Raw genomic sequence first — 23,010 nt, 5'->3', positions numbered from 1 at the left:
AACACTTATCTGGACATTCCCAAGTTCAAGATGTTGACGTTACAACAGCTTTTACCTCTGCTGGGCAAAGATCACTGGATGGTAACTTTAGATCTCAAAGAAGCTTACCTTCATGTGCCTATAAGACTAAGTTGCAGGAAGTATCTGCGGTTTCTAGCTGGAAATTCTCATTATCAGTTCTCTGCATTGCCCTTTGGCTTATCTACTGCCCAGAGTGTTCACAAAGGTTCTGGCTCCAGTGATAGCTTACTTCAGGCTTCAAGGAATTCAAATCTATCCTTACTTGGACGACTGCCTGATTCTGGCTCAAGAAAAGGAAGATCTTCTACAGCATCTGGAATATGTTATCGCAGTGCTAAGATGCCTAGGGTATTCTGTGAACGAAATAAAGTCCAGTCTAGTACCCTCTCAAGACATGTGCTTTCTGGGTGTGAGACTGAATACAGCAGCCCAGATGGCCTTTTAACCCCGGACAAACAAAAGAGTCTGTCACTTTACTTCCATCAACTATCTCATCAGTCCGTGCTGACTGCAAGGACAGTCCTTCAAGCATTAGGGTTCATGGCATCTTGTATTCTGGTGCTTCCCAATGCCAAACTGCATATGAGGAAGCTACAATGGTATCTCAAAATGTATGGACACAGCACTGCCAGGATTTGGACACTGTCATTCAAATAATACCTTGCCTTCAAAAGAATTCTTGTGGTGGGCTCAGGAATGTCACCTAAACAAGGGACTCTCTGTGACCCGCCAGAGGCAAGTCAGATCTTAACGACAGATGCCTCGGACATTGCTTGGGAGCTCATCTAAATGGAAAGTGGATACAAGACAAGTGGCCTGCCAGACTACAGCATCTACATCTCAACATGAAAGAGATGTTAGCAGTCCAGTTTGCACTAATGGCTTTCAAGGAGTTACTTCTTCCAGGGCAGGTGTTGATTCTAACAGACAACACAACTGTCATGTGGTACATCAACAAGCAGGGAACACATTCTTATCCTCTATGCAGGCAAGCAGTGGTTTTATGGGAGACTGCAGTAAGACTGCAACTAACTCTTCAGGCAAGGGTTCTGCCAGGAGCACAGAACTCCTTAGCAGATGTGTTAAGCAGACAAATCATGGATCCCACAGTGGAAACTGGATCTTCATGTATTTCAGAAACTGACAGTGTCATGGGGAACTCCAGACATAGATCTGTTCGCTTCTCCACTAAACCACCAGCTGCCAAAGTATTGCACAAAGGGGTTTCATCACACAGCTTGGAAAGTGGATGCTCTGTCTTTCAGTTGGAAAAATCTTCATGTGTATGCCTTTCCACCTCTGCCTCTTCTTTCAAAGGTACTGTTAAAGGTCAGACAAGACAGGCCAAGGATGATTTTGATAGCTCCAGATTGGCCTCGGCAACACTGGTACCCACTACTACGGAGTCTGGTACAGTAGCCTCCATGGCCTTTACCTCTGATTCCTCATCTGTTATCTCAGAAGGACGGTCATCTGCTCAATGTCAAGCTTCACTCTCTTCATCTAACAGCCTGGCATATTCTGTGTTGAAACACAGCAGGTCTCAACTTCCTCAACAAGTTTTAAATGTGATTATGGAAGCTAGAAGACCTAGTACAAGAAGAGTGTATGCAGAAAAATGGAAGAGATTTTTATTTTGGAGTACAGCAAAGAATTTGGAGATTTCTGAGCCTAATTTGAGTGTGGCTCTTCAATATCTTACTGAATTATTGGACAAAGGTTTGTCCTTCTCTTCCATTAAGATTCATGCTGCAGCGATTTCAGCTCACTATGATTGTGACCCACCTTTGTTTTCGCATCCTTTGTTCAAGCAGTTTCTTAGAGGAGCAAAGAATATAAGACCCCATAGAGCTCCTACTCCTGCTTGGGATCTCAATTTTGTGTTGGAAAAACTTACTCTACAACCTTTTGAGCCTGCAGCTACTGCTGAATTGAAATATTTGTCATGGAAGACTGCTTTTCTGTTGGCTATTACCTCTGCAAGAAGGGTATCTGAGTTGCAGGCCCTTATGGCAGTAGAGCCCTTTTTGATTTTCCATAAGGATAGGGTATCATTACGTACTAATCCTTCTTTTATGCCTAAGGTGGTTTCTAGTGTGGCTTTAAACCAAACTATTCATTTGCCTTCATTTTTTGCAGACCCTCAAAATAAAGGGGAAAAGATTTTGCACACTTTAGATGTACACAGGCAATTGCGTTATTATTTAAGCAGGACTAAGGATTTTAGGCAGTCTCAGCAGTTGTTTGTTTCTTTTGCTTTGAGTTCACAGGGCAAGCCTGTGTCGAAACAAACTATTTCTAGGTGGATTGGCTTTTGCATTGCATTTTGTTATTCCCATCATGGCAAGGAGATTCCAGCTGGGATTAGGCCTCATTCCACTAGGGCTACTGCCACTTCAACAGCATTTCTAAGGGCGGTGCCAACTAAGGATATTTTGGAAGCAGCTACTTGGAGTTCAGTGCATACTTTCTCTAAGCATTATCACCTTCCTATCTACTCTAAGTCTAGGGCTGGTTTTGCCACAGCTGTTTTGCAAGGCATGTTGTCAGCTCCTACTTCTTTATAATTTGCCAGCCTCCCTTACCTCTGCTTTGGGATTCTACCCAATAGTCAGGACTGCAGCAATGGAAGACGAAGAACATAGTACAGTTTTGTACCTACCATAAATGTAGATGTTCGAGGATTCCATTGCTGCAGTCAATACCCTCCCTCCTTCCCCTCTGTATTCAGGGGTGGTTGTGTAGGTGAGTTTACATGCTTATACTTTTGTATATATTGTTATATATATATTGTGCATGTTTTTGGTGCAGGTTTTTTGGGACTTGTCTTTTTAGGGTCTTCTGACATCTGGGGCAAGAAAAGACTGAGGATATGACGTCGGTCATGCGCATTAGTACCCTGACGTACTGACGTCAGTCTAATGCGCCCTGACCGACGTCAGCCTTATACTCTGGTATTCGGGCCGACTGGACGCGGACTATACCCAATAGTCAGGACTGCAGCAATGGAATCCTCGAACATCTACATTTATGGTAGGTACAAAACTGTACTGTACCCGACAGCATGCAGTGCAGCTATAGTCAATCCATGCTAGCAACAGTATACATGTTTGTGATGCATTGTGCTGTGTCACTATGTGAAGCCTCTTCCCCTGGATACCACTGCGCCCATGAACACGGTATTTCTGTGCACCTGTTCTGCACCCTGCCATGTACTGAGCACCGCACCTCACAGGTGTACATCCCATTACTGAATGTGTACTACTGTGTTGGTTATGTCAGCTTTATTGCTCACAGCCCTTATGTTTTCCAGCAACACATACCTGGTATGATATGTGGGCAGATGTAATTTGTGAATGTCTGATGTCTGATGCACAGCTCTTAACATCAGCAGACCATGTATGACCAATCCAATACTCTTACACTGAAAACCATGAGAGCATACCGTGGCTATGGGGGGTGTACACACCCCTAATGATATGATGCACCCATCCTTGATCTGCCATAGGACCACATCACTGCATATCTTAGCAGTACATGAGGCCAATATGTGACATATGTCCTGTACTTTCACATACAGTGTCTACGGAATGTGTTAGGTGTGCGGATGCTGACCACGATGCATACACATGGTGTGGGCATATGTTTAGACACCCTTATCATGATGGTTCATCGCACTTCTTGTTGTGTGTACTACAGCAGTCACTACTCCTGGCAGGGGTATACCAGCGTGGGCCATCTGCATTTACCAGTGTATGTTCAGTCTGCTCTACACATGTCACCCTATTCTGCATGAATGCAAGGTCTTCTCATGTGCACATGCCTTGATGTTCACACACTGCCATCACAATTGCTGTGGGGGTAGGGTTATGGCTGCCACAGGTCCTGAACTTGGCTATGTGCAGATACAGCCATTCTTAGCATTCTTAGGATCCCTGCTGCAGTGCACTGGTGTGTCATGCTGACACCCTCCCCCCCTCCTTCAGCCTTTTTGCAGATGCATGACAAGTAAGCCCTACACATGTATGTCACTTTGCAGTGTCCCATACACTGAACGCCATGTGTTACAGCCTAGTCCCAGCTGATAATGTGGACTACTGTAATGCCTTATGCCATAGTGTATCTCTACAGCAGTTGCCATTGTCCTACAGGTATATACACTGGTGTTGCACTGTATATGGGTGTTGTTCCAAACATGTCCCTACTGTAGGCCATGTCTCCCACCATTATGTTACTCCCTGTGGACACATTCTGCAATGACAGAACGTTAGTTATCATGCAGGTGTCTGACATACCCTTCCAATACCCCATCATGGTCACCCCTGTGATGGCATGCATTTCACAGCAACAATACATGCACATGTGCAGCATGCATTCTAGGTAGGTATGTTAGATGTGTGCATGGCATATACCATAGCCATTACATACCCAGTGTATTGTCAAGCATCTACATAAGCCATACTCACCAGATACAGGCTGCTGCCTTGGTGGTATCCCAGAGGAACCTACATAAGAGGGTGAGAGATGCAAAATCAGTGGCCAGACCTGTGGCAGTACTACAGGGTGGGTGCAGTATTACAATACATCAACAGTACATTTCCACAGTACTACCACATATGGACATCTGTTTATCACTACTATGCAACAACAAAATATATCTATGACATGTCAGATATGCATGATCTACCTGTACCGATGCAGATGTATATGCAACAGTGGTCTACAGATGTGCCCTGTGGCCTTATCTGCATGCTCATTGGCCGGTGTGTGGGTGGCACCCACCTCCACAAAGGTGCCTGGCGGTTGGTGTGTGGCTGGATGGGAAGGTGCCACGAGGCTGGCCAGGAGCTCCTGCATACGTGTCAAGGGAGGATGGATGGCATTACTCCTCCCCTGTGGTGAGGTGATCCCACGGACTGCAGCAGCATGTTGACGGGCATTGCGAAGCAGGTCAGAACAATGATGCCGGACCTGCTCATAACTGCAGTTGTGCAGTCCTACATCATTGACCTTGTGGACTAGGTCATTCCACGGGGTGGTCCACTCCTGCTGATCATGGGCAGCCTGGCCAAACAAGGTTGCATAGTGATGAATTAGTCCATCCAGCAGGATGTAATTTTCTGCTGCTGAGTAGCCTGGCAGCCTTGCATGAGACATCGTGCCTGAAAGACATAAAGATGGGCACAGGTGTGAGCAGGTCATGCAGCAAGGTTACCACAGTTCACTGTCACCCCCCACCATATCAGTGACAACAAACTGTACACACTTCTCAATATGTATGGCTGCAGCATGCCTCCCAGTGGGGCAGATATTGTACTGTACCACACTTTATGCAATTTGTAGCCATGTTCCCTGTGTGGGCACTATCATTGCTGGCCTGTTACAGACTATTCACCTGCATGCCACTGTCAGGGTCACAATGGTTCCATATATGCCAGTGGTATGCCTGCTATGTGTGTGCTGCACATCTGACATACTGTGTTATTGCAGTTATCTATGCATGCTGTTGGACATGTTCTGGGATTGTGTAGACTATTACTACCAACACATGTTCTATAAAAGTGACACAATAGCATGTATATGTACTATTGGCCAGCAGAACCACCTCTCCAAACCCATCTGCCCATGTTATCCGGCCACATCACATGTGTGTCCCACCCTCGGGCCTCCTCATGTACTGCTCCAGCAATACCGTCAGGTGGAACCAACCCATGGGATATTGCACCCCCCTCCCTGGGGGCACACACAGACATGTTCCTGTCCCCTGCAGTCAGGTCCAGGTTCTGTTCCATAACAGGCTCCACAGACACATGTGGGATGTGCTACATCACTCTGAGGCACCCAGTACACATTCACAGGGCCAACATGCTCCTCCTGCTCAGCCTCCAGGCTAGGAACCTTCAGGATGTGGACTGCTGCTGTGAGTAGCAGTGGATGGGAGGCTTGTTCCCATTGTGTCCATATTGGGGCCCATGGGACATTCACATCACAGATTACACACACCATCCAGAGTGTTTACCCACCACATGTGTCACATACCACCCCTCTAGGCTGTCCTATATACCTACCAACCCTGACCACATCCACAACTATACCTGCCATATGTCCCCATATACCCATTCCATAATTCACAGACAAGGGCAATGTGATCCCAACAAGGGGTTCACATGTGACATACCCGTCCATGTTGCACACGCTGACAGCTGTAGATATCTATGTGTATTGTTATGTGTGCTGTTTGCTCACACATAGCATGCAGCATTGTGGTAGTGATATAGGGGACATGTATTTACATACATATAGGTTTGTGTGTGTGTTTGTATATATGTAGACATTTGCATATAGGTATATATCTATATATGTGTAGATATATGTGATGTATATATGTGCTCATATATATATCTACACATGGGTATCTGTATATTTGTGAACATACATGTATATATATATATATATATATATGTACATATGTACACATATGCATACCTATATGTGGGGTAAATTCAGACATCAGGTCCACAATCTCACAACACCTTCCTGTGCAGCTGCACTGTTCTGCCTTGCTACAACACAGACAGATGCCACATATAGACACAGCCTGTCATTAGGGGGTATATGTAGGGCCAGATTGCAGGTAACCCTATTACACACCTATGGCATTCCTGCATGCTACAATACAGATTAACCCGAGTATCCTGCAAGGGGTGGGCTGTGGATCCCACATGTCCATTATATTGGCATTACTTCCACCACCAGCTATTGGTCACATAATATACATACTTCCCATTACCCAACACACACTATGATGGCTTACATCTTGTCAGTCATTGCTGCTCTGCACTGTTGTGGGGTATGGCCCACTACCCACAGGGACAGACTCTATTGTCCTTAGCAGTTGTTCAGCTGAACATCATTACAACAACAACACCTGAAGGCACTTATAAAGCATTCCACATTATCTATCTCATTATTATGGACCAAGTACTACGATCAATTACATACAAATATACTTCATATACCTGTTCTGGGACTGCAGATTCTTCTAGTGTTTGGTATTTTTCTTTTTTTTCTTTACATACACTCTCTCTTTCTCACTCTCAGTCTCTCTCCAGTAAATGGAATGAGCTGCTTTGCATAGATTGCAGCATGGAATTTGTAGGTGATGCACATGATCAGGTGATGACCTCTGCACCAATCAGTGTCCTCTACTTGCTACCTGCATGCAGCATGCTGTGTAATACTTACAATTACCACTGTCATGGCAACCAACTACTATAAATCCCTACATCATGTGGACGTGATCCCTTTACCTTTCCTGTATGATGGACATCATTCCTGTGTGTGGGCATCAGTTACAGACAAAAGGTAGCAATACTTCTTACAGGAAAACCTGCATACTCAGTCCAGCTACATATTTGTAGGAGGTTCCAGAACTACAGACAGAGTGTGAGTAGTGTTGTTGCATGCATTGCATAGCACCGGTGTTATAGGGTTTGTGTGTACATATTTGTTTAACTTGGAATGCAGTCTGTCTGCAAAGCTCTCAACTGTGGGCCTATCCTCTTGATGGCCAGAGGTGTGCCTATTATGTTTTGTCTGTCCACCACACAGGTCTTGTGTCAGATATATCACTGGCAGTGTGTGTGTTGAGTGTTATCAGTACATGGCTACATCCATTTCTGTTTCTAACTTCATATTCCTAAGGGTATGTTGCAGGCTATCCTGTAACACCAGCAACGTGCTTAGTATATGACAGTTTTACACATATGGGCCTGTGTTCCAGCCTCTGTCCTCCACCTACATACCAGGCTTTGCACATATGACATGCTGTCAGAGTTTGTTCTGTATGGGCTGTGAGTATGTCACGCTGCCATTCCTGCCATCAGTTCACTGCTGTTATGTCCTCCACACATACTGTGGGGATGGGGCCATATATGTGTGGGCTTCACCTACACAATACATGTGTGCCCTTATGCACTCCAGAGGCCAGTGTATGTAAGTGGTATATGGCCCTGTATTATTGAGTCTGAGGGGGATGCACCATAACTAACATAGGCTATTACAACATGTGGGGGTATCAGGGGTAAGCTGCCTTAAGGTATCTGGATGTACATTACCATACAATCCACATTGGGTAAATGCAGGCCTACTGCCTCCTGACATACAGACTGTTCTGTTTTTGACAATGTGACTGTGATGGTGTCAGTTATGCCTTGTTATGTAACAGATACATCCCATTGTGTCAGCTGAGGTCTTTACTCCCCCCCCCCCAGGGATTGTGTACGGAGTGTAGATAGAGGCTGCTGGACTATACATCTGCATTATTTACTGTTGATTGTTTGGTATCCTGTGCCCAGTCTGTCTTTACTATTGTACTACTTGAAGGCCTCGGCCTGGACAGCAACATATGTAAACCTTTCCAGACTACTGTATTAGTATAACTGTTTCACAGTTGCATTACTCTGTTTATATAGATGTCAGTGTCTAAACAGCTATGTGACATGGCATATACAACTGTAGTAGTACACAAATAAAGCTTTCCCATGTATGCAAATCTGTGTGTGGTGTTATATCCTTTGACCTCTCTGTGGGTATATGTTGCAGGCAACGATTGTCATTTGTATGGGTGGCTCATACGGTGTCCATTTGGTAAAGTGGTAACTGTAGGCATAGTGGCTGTTCCATATTGTGTGCACCTTCTACATATGTATCTTCCTATACATATTTCTGTGTGTGGATGTGTAGTTACATATATATATATCTATATATATGTATATATCTATAGCCGAAACCCCATAACAGCGAAATTTAAAACTGCTCACCTACAGTGCAAATACACCACAGATATACACATACACACAATCTCCCCCCACAATCAAAAAAACAATCCTACACTACAGACAAGCAGGGGAGTAAGCCTCCTTGCAACACCCCTACCTATATATACTAACTCCGAGATCACATAATCACACACAGAAAGGTAACTCACAGACACACATTTCACAGCCCCTTGCACACACACACCACAGCCAAAACACACACTAACATACACAAAAGCCCCTAACCAACACACTCATATGTACTAACCTACGCTTACACCTATGCATTCACACACCACAACACCAGAAGTTCCGCACTTTGGTATTTTGAATTTCACGCTTCTGGTGTTTAAGAATTTCAAGGCTTCGGTATTATAATTTTGAAATACTTAAAGTCGGGATTTGAATATTTCAAAATTATAAAGGGAACCCTTATATATATATATATTTATATATATATATATATATATATATATTTATATGTATGTATTTATATATATATATATATATATATATATATATATATATATATATATATATGTATGTATTTATATATATATATATATATATATATATATATATATATATATATATATATATATATATATATATATATATATATATATATTTCTACATATATAGATATGTTTATATCTATTTAGATATTAATATATGCACACATACACATACAGCTACATGTTTAAATGCATGTCCTGTACTGTTGAATGACTGGACTGGATGATATGTTTGTGAAAACATCAAGGTTATGTATATCTTACATAGCTTAGTGGTAAATCGCTATGGTGTGCAGGGTCCTGTGTTTGAGCCTTGCAGAGGGTGTTTATTTTGTTGGTGAGCAGAAGAAGGGCCATTGGATACAGTGTGATTAAGGCACTTTTAAGCAGCTGTAAGCGGGTCTGCCCTGGTTTGTGCGGAGGTAAGCACTGCTAACTTCCAGTTACAGTTTCTTATACTCAGCTTCTAAATTGCTTAACCTGTGTAGGCATTGCTTACCCCCACGCAAACAAGCTTAAACCAGCCTACTGCTGCTTAAAAGTGATTACTGCTGCTTATCCCCACGCTAATTTCTTTAAAAAAAACATGTTGATAGGAAAGTGGTAAAAAAGGGGCACAAAGAGGGAAAGACAGTAGGGTAAATAGCTAGGCATGTGCAAGAGGATCTAGGGTAGGTCCATCGCTGCCCAGTTCTTCTACAGCAACAGCTGTGCATATACACTGACTTTGGAGGTAGATTTGGACACTCAAACCCTTGAGAAAGGTGTGAGGACAACATTAATATGTTGTGATGCCAATTAGACCAGATTACATGTGTCCAGTGGACATGTGTGAGAAATGGACAGCTATGTATGGCACGATATTTTTATTTTGGGAACAGATTGCCTTTTTTTTTTCAGGTGAGAGTGGGATGTTGGGAAGGGATAATAGGTATATTGGGGGAGGTAGGTTGGGTAGGTTAACAGACAAGACAAACAAGACACATACAGGGGTGGTATATGACACATAGGGGGGGTAAACACCTTGATGGGGAGGGGTGTTGGGAAATCAGAAGCCCATGAGCCCCCTAGTGGAAAAAGTGGGACTGAGATCCCCACCCATGGGCAGTCACCACTGCACCTTCACAGCCCCGAAGGTGGCTGTGCTGGGGGCTGAGGCAGAGAGCCAGGCTGACCCTCTAGTCGTGGCATGTGGACTTTGAGCTGGAGTAGAAGATCTCCAAACTGCTGATGGATCTCTCTACACACCATGACCTGGACCTGGCGACATGTGTCAGGTTCCTGTCCATGTCCACTCCCGGGAGGGCAAGCCCCATCCCCTGAGGCACTTCCACCCGAAGTTGGTGCAGGACCAATGGACGAGGAGGTCCCAGGTTGGGCCCAGATGTGCTGGTGCCCATTGCCACGGCCAGCTGAGGTGGGACAGGTGGGTCCACTGGGACCCACATTCCCATATGTGCTATGGTGTTTATGGTGTATCAACATATGTGGGTTAGTAATAGTCAGCACATTCCAGGGTTAGGTATAACAGAATGCATAGATACTCCAATTAACCCAGACACCAGATATGGAACAGTTGCATAGCAAACGGAACACATGCATATAAGGGACCACAGTGGTAATAACAACAGCATGCAGATACATTAATGGCACCATGTCACCAATGTTGGAGTATTTCAATATAGCACATGCATGGAAACAGATTTAAATAATTATCAACCAATAGGACATATGTCCCAACAGAACAGTGAAGTCATTACATACCAGTTGAGGTGAACATGTAATTTATTGCTGGAGATATTGTGGGGGGGGGGGGAGATGTCAATTAACAACTAGTATATTCCTGTAGTCCACATTACCGTCCTAGTCAGTGCTGTTATCTGTACCTTACAAGTATTGCTAGACTACCCTATAGCCTTAGTTTGGACAGGGCTATGGCTGTCATCATCTTTATACAAGAACTGTTTTTACCTGCAGTATACACCTCTTACCTGGTATACCTCTGGGGGAAATGTTTGTTAACACTAACTATTTCTACACATACTCCCAGATTCCAGGTTGATGTTGTGCACATAGCTGTCCATCTCTTTCTGCACAGACTTTGGCCATGTCTTGACCACATGCAGGTGAACCGGGACATATCTAGACTATTTTTGGATATGTCCAAAGCATTTGACACAGTCTCACACCAAATCCTGCTAAACAAACTAAACCAATATCATCTATCAAATTCCACTCTTACCTGGTTCCAAAGCTACTTAACTGACAGGTACCAAGCTGTGAAATGGGAAAATTCTCTCTCTCCTCAGCTGCCCATAACTATAGGAGTCCCACAGGGTTCTGTCTTAGGACCACTACTATTCACAGTCTTCACAAATGACCTCCATACCTCCACACAGCATGCATCTATAATTCAGTATGCATTAATCTGTGCTGCACAAAACATTCCCAACCTCCTGCAAACAACTCAACTAGCATTCTCTGACATTGAAAACTACCTTACCAAAGCCCAACTTATCCTCAATCCAAAGAAAACTCAGCTTATGATTATAACCAGTTCTAACAAAAACACTAACAGTCAATTCACTATCTACTCCACAAATGCTACTCCAATTGCTCCAGTGGCACAGGCTAAGCTATTGGGAATAACCATAGACTCCCACCTAAGATTTGATAGTCATCTCAACTTAACTATTAAAAAAGTACATGCCAAACTGGGGTCACTCTACCATATCAAACCATTTCTTACCAACAACACAAGATCAGCCATTGCCCACTCCCAACTTCTATCCACCCTACTCTATGTATCTCCCATTCTGATTAATCTCAACAAAACTGAACTAAGCAAAATGGAAGCCTGCTATAACAGAATTGCCCACTTTGCTGCAAATTGCTCATATAGAACTCATCACTTTACTACTTTGAGACAGCTCCACTGACTTGAACTTCCCAATCCCATAACCTAAAATCAGCTCTGCCTCTGTCATTTTATCTATTACCTCCCCAATAAGTGTCCTGCCCTAAAAAACCCAGTACAACATCACTCAGCCAAAAGGCCTCTTAGATCATCAAGCAAACTACTACTAGAAGTCACCAACAGCTACAATAGTGATGGTGTCCTGCCCTAAAAAACCCAGTACAACATCACTCAGCCAAAAGGCCTCTTAGATCATCAAGCAAACTACTACTAGAAGTCACCAACAGCTACAATAGTGATGGAGATGCACTATATAGTAGGTCAGTGGCTAAAAAATGGAACTCTGTCCCTACTAGCATTCAAAACACATCATCCAAAGCCTCCTTTAAAGACCTCATCAGGCAACATCTCAAGCAAAGTTGGCAGTGCCATGATTGCTCCCCAGGCTAGTGAAAGTGGATAACATATACATACTAAATCTAGAGCACTCAATAATAGTTTTCAGTCTTACTCACAAACACTGGCTAATCTACAATGTATGTACTGTACCTGTGTACTATGTATGTATTCTACCTATGTTCCAAATTTCAGCTGTACACCACAAATCTATTAATTACCTAAAATTATCTATTAATTTTAAAATTAATATTTTTTTGTTTGTTCTCTCCACTGTAACTGTTTATGTGCTGCATACCACTGTAAAAACGTGTCTCTTGTAATTTGTGTGTATACTGATCATGTCTAAATAATTAAATGTGTCTGTAATTTTTCTTTGTGGACCTTTTCTCCCCAGGTCTCTGCTGAAAAAGGGCCTTTTCGGCTCAGTCAGACACCCCCGGTTAACAAATATAAAATATAATAAATAAATAAATAAATATTGCTCTCTTCAACCTTTAGTGACTTACTACACACATATACATGCTTTTCTACACAGTTATGTTATGTAGCACAGCGTGGGTGACAGTGATCAGTGATACTTTATTATTCAGAGCAACTGCAACACTCACAATTCCATACAATACCAGAGTAAACAGTACCAGTACAGGGTATTAAACTGTTTATTTCTTGGCACAGTGTTCATATCCAACGTACCTGTGGGAGCAATGTTTGTTAGCACTACCTGAATGTTGCCACACAAAGTACCAGATTTCACATTAGTATCATGCACATACATTTCACTCTGTTACTGTACACACTCTGGTCATAACTTGACAACATGGGGGTATAGATAGGACATACTTGGCTTATTACTCTCATAACAGTTTCGGGAGTTGTTAGAATGATAGGTTTGTTCTCATAGATGTGTGACAATCAGTTGTATTCCCTATTTGCTGCCTAAACATCTGGGATCATCCCACAAAATTTCCAGGGGGTCAGGGTGACAGACAGCAGATATGGGTCCATATACTGGACATTTTGGTCTTATCTGTACAGTTTTGGGGTATGATTCTGTATGCAGCCTACTTCCACTCACAGGATTCAGACCATGGCTGTGTCTGCTACAACTTAAACACTGTCCATCAGAGTTGCGTGTGCTATATAGATATTGCTGTATATCTCATATCTGCTTTCTGTCTTATAATTCTCCTGTGATTTTGCATTCTGACCTCGTATTACAACATTCTTATACAGGATTTCCTAGACAGTTATATTTTGTAGGACAGTGTGCGCGATAGTGATGAGTAATACCTGATTATTCAGAGCAACTGCATCAGTCACAATGCCATACAATACAAAAGTAAACAGTAACAGTACAGGGTATCATTCTTGTATTTCTGGGCAGAGTGTTGGTATCTGACAGACCTGTAGGAGAAATGTTTGTTAGCACTACCTGAATGTTGCCACACACAGTACCAGATTCCACATTACTATTATGCACATACATCTCACTCTGTTACTGTACACACTCTGGCCACAGCTTGACAACATGGGACAAATGTAAATGTAAATGGGACATACATGACGTCTTACTCTCATAAGGTTTTAGGGAGTTGCTTGTGTACCAGCTTTGTTCTCATAGATGTGTGTCAATCAGTTGCATTTCCTGTTTGCTGCCTATACGTCTGGGATCATCCCACTGATTTCCCAGGGGGACAGGTTGACAGGCAACAGATATGGGCCACTTTACTGGACATATCTGTGCAGTTGTGGGGTATGATTCTGTATGCAGACTACAACCAATACCAGGATTCAAACCATGGCTGTGTGTGCTAAAAATACAACAGTTCACATCTCAGTTGCATGTGCTATTTGGATTCTGTTGTCTGCCTTTTCACTGTTTTCTGTCTATGTGTCTCTCAGTTGTACTATATGGCCTCTGGGAATTACACCAGCCATATACAGGCATTCCTACACATTCTATTTATGGTGCACAGTGTGGGTATCAGTGCTTAATACAACAGTACTATTACGTGATTTCAAATGTACATTACCATATGATACCAGAGTATACACATGCAGTCCAGCAATTAGACCTTTATTGTCAGGCTATTACGCTTTTATTTACATACAAACTATATGAGACTCTTCCTGCCATATTCTCTGGTGTATGCAGTACTTGCCTTAAACAATACAGGTTTTATACAGGCAATTAATTTACTAATACATTTAGATTTATTTCCTATGACAGTACATGCAAGAGTATTACTGACCTGCCTCGCATTGTAACCTCTCCAGACAACTTCCATGGGCCTCCTGGTTCATGGCCCACTCACTTGCAGCTGTGGAGGACATAAGAGGAATATTTAGCCATACCTATCCATGATGTACATGAGCTGGCAATTATTACACACATAGTGGAGTGATACTTGCACACAACTGGGACATCCCCTGCCATTCTAGCCTGTTGGATCCACTGCTCCAAGAGGTCCCCCTTATGCCGCTTCAGATCGGCATAGTGATGCCTAACCTGCTCACCAGTTTGGGGTATGCCAGTGGCACTGGTGAGGTCACAGGCGAGACAGTCCCAGGCTTCCACCTTATATTGGGAACCCTGGTACTGGCCCTGCAGCTGTCTCTGCTCATGGTCTTTGACAAGGAGTCCTGCCATGACTCTGGACTCCTGGATGCACCAGCGCTTTGCCCGGAAGCGCACACCTTCTCCCCTTTCTGCCATTATGCCTGCAAGGGGATGCTACAACCAGTTATGAGATATATTCCTGCCTGTTGGGTTTAAGTATGATTGGCCAGTTTTGAAAAGGCTAGGCTATGGGAAAACCTGTTTACCTAAGCTTGGCATTGTTTAAAGGGGTATACCACAGGGCACATTGAGTTAGCTGGCCTACACATTGCTTACTCCTCCTAAGCTGGCATGTGCAATTATTAGCGTTGCTTAGATTAGACTTTGCATTAGATTTACTTTCTGACATTGATTTATTATTCATTACATCTTATATATATGCCTGGTATACATAATTCATGTGTGCGTACACTGTATGGGGTCCTTATGTTTTATTGGACACTCTATTACAATTATACCTCACATCTGGGCTTACTGCTGTTCTCCAGTTCACATATTTATGTTATGTAGTGGGTTATAGAACATATGACTGTATACTGATTCCTTTCATAGGTTCAGTTTGATTTTACTGAGGACTTGTTTGCTGATACCTCATTCTGCTGTGATAGCTTTGTGGTTAACTACTGTGATTATAGTGTATAGTGTCCTGGGTTCAAGACCTGCAAGGCTGTTTATTTTGTTGCTGGGCAGAACAAGGGCCATTGGATACAGAGTGATTAAGGCACTTTTGAGCAGTTGTAAGTGGGTTTGTGCGAGGCTAAGCAATGCTAACCTCCAGTTAAATATGTTTACAGAGAGTTAGCTTCAATATTGCTTAACCTGTGTGCGCATTGCTTACCCCTGTACAAACGGGCTTAAACTCACTTACTAATGCTTAGATATGCTTACTACTGCTTACTGGTGCTTACACATGCTTACTAGTGCTTACTCCCGCTTACAATTGCACTGATTTAGACAGTAATATCTAATGGTTCTTGGGAAGGTGGGGGATTTGGAAGCTGCATGCATTTGTCATTCATTACACATTTTACCTTCCATTTGTATCCATGATTCCTGTGTACATATACTGTATGGGGCACATGTGCTTATCTGTGGACTTTGCAACATTATGACACTAACACCTCACATCTGCATTTACTGCAGTACTCCAGTTCACAAATATATGTTATTTAGCAGGTTATGCAACTAAAATATTGGTTATAACATGATTTGTTTTGGAAAGTGCTGCAGTGAGACTCGAACCAGGAATGCCTGCTCATAAGGTGCATGCTCTGCCCACTACACTATTGCTATACTGCTTCATTTGTATATGTCTTCCTTGTTATCCTCTTCAGCCATTTAAGCTGCATTAACCATAGCTAAGCGATGGGCAAACCCACGCACCTATGGTTAGCTTTAATCGGATTCATAATAAAAATAAAAGGTTTGTTTATTTGATTTGCATTTACTATTACTGTTGTACACATGGGGGAATGTTGCTGGGGATATGTGGACACATATGGGCAGTCTTGCTCATTCCTTTGGCCTTTCTGCTGTTCTCATTGCAGGGGCATGTATATTCTGAAAGCTCTGCTCTCAGAAATGCCCCCTGCACTCTTACATGCTCCATGTAAGATTAGGAGCTCAGGCAGTGCACCTTCATTAATATGCATGGAGCGCCACCGTCCTGCCCCTAAACGGCCACTTCCATGCAGGAGTAAGCTAGTCCTGCATGGAAGATTAGTAAATCTAGGGGTTAGTCTTTATCAGATTTCTCAAAGGTACATCATGCTGTCCGGTATTCTGGGTGTGATAAATAATCTACAAATAAATGCAGATAAAACTGTCTGTATGCATTCTCTGTCCAGCTTTGTAACTGATATCATGAATACCAAATGTCACACTCAGATATTATATTAGGGAAGCAAAAGATAAAAGATTTCTTCCTTCTCTCCATGTTGGTATTTCTAAAAATAGTAATTTAAAAAGTAAACACGGTGGTGCAGCGGTTAGTGTTGTTGCCTCACCGCAAGAGGTTTTCTGGTTCAATTCTCGGCTGGGGTGCCTTCTGTGTGGAGTCTGCATGTCCTCCCTGTGGTCGTGTGGGTTTCCTCCGAGTGCTCTGGTTTCCTCCCACATCCCAAAGACATGCTGTAGGTGGATTGGACACACTAAATTGGCCCTAGGTGTGAGTTCGTGCATGTGTGTGCCTTCTGTGGAAGGTTGGGTGCCGGGCTGGCAACTCGACACCATAAAAACTCTACTGCCAATCATGAGTGGACAGTGATCTGCTGAAGAAGAAGTAATTTAAAAAGCAAAAAACTTGATACTGAATGCTTTAGTACTAGGTGGGCTCCTGAAGTGCTTTAATCTGAATTTGTAGAAGGATCTAATCTGAAATGATGTAATCACTTTTCTCCAGTACTTCACTAAGAACAGAAAAAAACTGAGACTGGTCTGTAGTTAAATATCATCCCAGATTGTTTTTTTTTTTTTCAGCACCAGAGTAACATATGTCAAGGTCAAGGGTGTTACCACATATTTATTCATTTATTTATTAATTTTAATTGCAATTTGACTGGATTAGTCCCCACTAAAAAATGGCCTCTTTTCAGGGGAGATCTGAAGTGGTATTCATACTGACTATGGAAAATTTGGCCAGGATACTGAGGAACTTCCTTTATTCTTTTGATAAGTGCCATGGGATCCTGTAAATCCATCTGAATAACCACCAACTCAGGCAGATGGATCCTTGATTTAATGCCTCATCCAAAGTACAATTCTGTCTCACTTAACAGATTGAAGTCATTTTCTTACCTAAGAAATACTGACACAAGCTTTTAGTTTAAGCAAAATATATTTAGTTGCATCTGTTAATAATTATATAATAACTACACACTTTTGAGAGTTTTTTTTCTGATGCCCATAGTTCTCAGATCATTAGACAAAAGGGGGAGTCACTAAAATCCAGGATATAAGTATATCTAGTTGATGAGGAGATGATCCCTTGGAATGTTAAGAGATGGACTAGTATGTCACCAACATGTAGAATTCCACTGATGTAGATCCTGAAATGCTGCAGATAAATACCACATTTAAAAATATAGTAATCAGCTATATACACGTATTTCCTTTAATTGTACTTGCTTCTCTGTGGCATCTCCTAAGTGAGAATACACACTTGGACACACTGCTTTGACAAAAATAATTATTTTTTTAGTATTAATTCCAGCTTGGTACCATTTTGCTGACCCAGGAGTTCCATTCATTAATAAAATATGTAGATAGATTGTGTAAAACCACTTGTAAGACAAATCCAGATAACAGCAAGGAACTGTAATATTTGAGTGTACACCGTACAAAACCAGTTTTATATGTAGATAAAGAAACAAGTGTGTTTCCAATACGTGAATTCTCTTTCTAATGCTATAACATGCTAATGAATGACTTCAGGGAGAATAGGCCTGTCAGACTCGTCTGCTGTGTAGCCCTCTATTTCATAAGAGATTACAAGTGAGTGGTGGAAAACAAGCACAAGGTGGGTCCATAGCCAAAGAGGATGTGAATAATCTGGCTGCAGTGACTATGTTACTAATCTTCAAAAAGTCATATTGGCAGGCATAGTGCTGTTTTCTTCCATGATTTCATGCCAAAATCATTACATTTTATAAGAGAATCACAGCAGAAGGTGATGACTACACCATCAATTCAAATAGAATTATGAAAAGTGGTCATTTACAGTAATGACAGAAAAAATAAATGCACTTTGTCTTTTTGCTTGACAATATACCCTATATCTTTTCTGTAACTGGACATCAGGTTCAATGGGATTGATCATTTAATAAAAATAAAGAATGAATAAATAATAAAAAAAACACCTGCAAAAGAATTCTTCTTTGTGTTACTCTCAAAGTAATTTGGTCAAGCAGTCTCATTTTCAGTTTTAGTAGCTCCAATAATATTTAGAAGACCCTCAGAGTACGCTCTCTGAACACTGTTCGGTAATACCTTAATTTGAGGTTATCTGGGAAATGTGGGCACCAACTTCAATAATGTTGGCTTGCTTTATCATCTCCTAGGTTTCCTACTTGAACCAAAGACTTCATCTCTCTACTTTCCCAGGTATAGAGTCAATATGGACCTGATGTTATTCAGTTACATTAGAGGAAATCTTTAAACTATAATATGACAGACAGGGTGGTGTAAGTAGATCCTAAGCAGATATTCTGCAGTGGTTTCTGTAGTATGTATGATTTATCCTATCTTAATACATATGGTTGAATGACCTTACACAAGTATAATCAGGCAACACAAAATAATGGTCAGGGTCCTTGACATATAACCAGGTATCTGTCAGCCTCCATAAATCTGGCCTGCAGAGAATATCCAGTGATGCATCTGGTCTAAGTTCGCTTTCTGTCTCCTTTTTAAAACTGAGTAGGATAGTCTCAACCTCTTAGCACAAAAAAACTGAACAAAGCCAAATATAATGGGGGGACAAAGCCTCTCCAAAAGGAACAATTTTTAAATATAGCTGTAATATACTTAGAAAGTTGCTAGATTAAAAGGTTTTGTGTTACTATTCATTTTCTGTAGGATATGAAGTCTGAAACCAGATGCCTGTCATTATTTAGTGAATTTAGTCCTCGCTGATTTGCCATAAAAGTCAAGAGAACAACATATTTTTTGAGGAACAGACCAAAAATATCAGGCAAAAATCTGGACAGATGAGAGGTATGTGCTTAAGGCAACACTAGTCTTGGAAGAAGAACCATGATCACATGTTATTTTGGAGGTAGATTGGTATTATAAGAGTGAATAAACTACCCAACACATTTCTTTTTCTAAATTCTAGGTGGACATGCACTTCTAACTGAAACATTCCATCTTCTGCAAGCAAGTGCGCAGTCATGACATGCTTAAATCAGCTTGCTAATGATCATGGACCATTTTAAAAACCCTACAAGTGCCCCTGCATGGGAATTATGAAAATTAAGGTCCAAATGTAGGCTTGCACATGAAAAATTGACTTCAAATTTGGCTAGGTCCCTAAGCAATCATCATTGCTTTATTTCCTAGACTGCAACTAAAACTGGTCACATGTGATCAGTGTCCTAACCCAGTACACAAATTTAAATGCATAAAGTAAATGTATTTGTAATTTAAACATTTATTAATGAAATAAGTCAACTGATCTTTAGAGATCTTTTTCTTTGCCCCCATAATATTGGGCTTCCTGCTCCCCTCCAATCAATGATCTACTGGACCATTTTTTTCCCAGCACACCTGCCATTATATTCTACATCCTCCTGGGCAGGATGTCTTTATCAGAGGCTATTAACATTTTGACAATTATGTTTAATGCTAGAGTAGTAGAATATGATGATGTCATCTAGCCCAGAGAATACTTTTTTATTTGCAGGCCTATTCTGCTGCCTTTTCTTCTGTGACCAACGTGTTGTGCATGCAGATGTCTAATTCACTGGTGTCTCTACACCATCATCACACTCAGAATCTATACCTGTCATACAGGTTCAGGTGACACCTATGATCTTAGTGTTACCCTATTGCAGCAGAAGTCACCTCCCTACTTCCTAGTGAGAAGAGTTGTCTGTAAGAAGTGTAATACTAAACCTCCCCATCTCATACCCAGAGGGCTGCTTCTTCAGAGTAGGCTGCCAGCCAATGACTCACATATTTGATTAGGCTGATTGATGCAGAGTACTGAACGGGACCCAAATTACTTTGGATTAATTTTCAGTCCTGCTGCAGAGGCTGATTGGGGGAGGGGAGGAGTGAAAGAAAAATTATAGAATGAGCCTCGTTTCATCTGTCAGGGTGGGAGTGGCGGGTAGGGGTACACCCCCAGGAACTAGTTCTTCAATGAGATCATTAGTGTAGATTGCAGCACCAGTGGAGGCATTTATCATAGGGGTAGTGAGACATGTATGGAATGACAGTTCCATACAAAGTCCATTAAACACCTACCTCAAGAGGTATCACTGTGAATTGATGAGGAAAACAGTATGGCATAACATAAAAAGCCTCATCCCTGTGCAGATTATAGTGCTGCTCTTGAGTCTCCTAATCCTTGGCCTTATGGGAATAAAAGATCACATGGAAGGGAGGTTCAATGGTCAAAATGGAAATGGAGTAAAAAAAATACAGATAGACACCATGGGAGAAACTTTCAAACTCTGTGCAAAAAGTAACTACAGGCCAGGACTGAGGCACAGGACCTGCAACTGGGAAGCAGTAACACGAAGCACAAAATGACATTGCACCATTGCCCTAACAGAAAAGGGGTCATGATAGAGTACTCTAAGACCAGAACAAAAATCAAGACAAATGAGAATTTTCTCAAGCCTTATTTTTTTTTTTGCTGGAATATTACTACAACTAGATGATATAATATTCTTGACAGGGTTCCATTTATGTTGTCGAAAGGGCTGTTCATTGAAACCCTTTCATCAACACATAAACACCGAACTACCAAATCTTTGAATGGCCACATAAGCAAATTTTTTTCCCTGGGGAAAAAAAATCGCTTGGCCATCATAGGGAATTTGCCCTTTCTTCAACTGTAGTGTGATCTCAGAGTTGATATATTTAGTTAGGGAGGATGTGGGGGCACAACCCTCCACATCGGGGGGTGTGGGGGGAAGACCCCACTTCATAGGGTGTGACAGTTTGTTTTCTTTGTAGTTGGCCAAGCAATTTTTTCCCCTGGGAAAAAATTTTGCTATGTGGCCATTCGAAGTTTTGGTAGTGCGATGCTTACGTGTCAATGAAAGGGTGTCCGATGAATAGCCCTTTCAACATTGTAATATAGACCCTTCTTGAACTGGTCTTAACTAATATAGCCACTATCTGTGCTACCCCTGTAGTTTTTCCATCTCTTGCTAAGTCTAACCATAAACTTCTGACTTTCAGTTTCAAACAGCTTAAAACCTTGTAGTCAATAATTTTGAATTCAGAAATTTCAAACAAACTTCCATAAACTCATGGTGAGCTATACAAATTAACTTATAACATCACACAACTGAGACTGACACAGCTGCTATTTATACAAAGGAGTTCTGTTCATAAATAGATACGTAAATGCCTAGACCTTACCATCCCTGCTGAACCCAAATACAATGGGACATTTTAAGGACAAACAACCCTGATGGTCTACCAACTTAAATAAACTTTGTAACTATAATTAGGAGGTGCAGCACTCAGCAGGATAAAAGCACTCTCATCAAACTAAAGAAACAACTCAGAGGACAAATAAAGTCTACCAAAGCCAAATTTGAGGTAAGTTTGGCCTCCCAAGCCAAGGACAACCACAGCACAATCTTTAGCTATGTCTGCAACCTCAAAGGTAATACACAATTATGTGCAGAGACCATTTTAAATGGAATCAGCTATAGTGAGCCAGAAGATATAGCAAACCTCCTGGCTGATAAATTCTGCTCAAACTTTATCCCTCTCTTCCCCTCAACCTTCCCTCAGGAAATATCATCAAATATAACTCCCTCTACTATCACTAGGGAACAGGTCCTTAATGCTCTCTCTAAGACAAGAACACTGCATCAATGGACCCAGACAATATCCCAGGATGCATTCTAAATAGCATGAAACATGACCCATCAGGGCCTCTGGAATTATTATTTAACTGTAGCCTCCAAACAGGCTTCATGCGTCATGACTGGAGAAAGGCAACAGTCATCCCTCTCCACAAAGGTGGGCCATCTA

The 23,010-nt window shown here is 41.8% G+C and overlaps 1 protein-coding gene across 1 annotated transcript in view; it reads left to right on the top strand.

The window, feature by feature from the left end:
- GLIS3 (GLIS family zinc finger 3) overlaps window positions 1-23,010 on the top strand; it is a 1,687,591-nt gene that overhangs the window by 142,027 nt on the left and 1,522,554 nt on the right. The gene's annotated exons all lie outside the window — the stretch shown is intronic.

The sequence above is a fragment of the Protopterus annectens genome, chromosome 2.part0, assembly GCF_019279795.1.
Source record: "Protopterus annectens isolate FY-2018-M chromosome 2.part0, PAN1.0, whole genome shotgun sequence".
NCBI classification, from domain to species: Eukaryota; Metazoa; Chordata; order Ceratodontiformes; family Protopteridae; genus Protopterus; species Protopterus annectens.
Note: the sequence above shows the minus strand (reverse complement) of the source record. Positions and strands in the feature narration are given on the sequence as shown.